Here is a 627-nt window from a genome sequence, read left to right on the forward strand (position 1 = left end):
CGCTTGCTGTGTAAGATAACTTGTAACGATTTTTGAAGTCTTGTGCTATACGTTATAAAAATATTGCAGTTTGATAACTGAGTTTGGTGAATTTGGTACTATTGTAGGGCTGGGGCTCATTGAGGTAGGTCTGCATATTTAGCTGCGTTAGATGTGCGGAGAGACCGGTTGCTCGCCCCTGCTAGAACATTATCTCAGACCATGACGCTCGTACATCTATAACCGTTTGCGCAGTTTGTGGTTAGATGTGCCTTACTTACTAAAAAACGCAATAATAAAATGAAAACAAATTAATGAATTAAGAGAGGATGGAATTAAATTTATGGACATTTGAGCTATGAAACCAATGTAATAGATTGTACTTATTTAGAATTGTCTAAATAAAAACCTTTAATTCAAGTCTTTCAGACACGGGTGACAGCAATTTTGTTGTTACCCTGCATGTCAAGCGTAAAACATGTCAAGGTCCACTAATTGGGTACTATCTCGCTTGCCAATCTTAATCTCTGCGAAATTCCCGGTAATGCGTTCAAATGCGCAAGTAAGCCTTGGGTGCCTGATTGGTTGATTTCGCGATACGAGTGAATGACTGGATTCAAAGGCTTCCCTTGACCACGTGACTAGTCT

Source organism: Lingula anatina, chromosome 2, assembly GCF_051362555.1.
Source record: "Lingula anatina isolate TDL-2025a chromosome 2, LinAna3.0, whole genome shotgun sequence".
Taxonomy (NCBI): Eukaryota; Metazoa; Brachiopoda; class Lingulata; order Lingulida; family Lingulidae; genus Lingula; species Lingula anatina.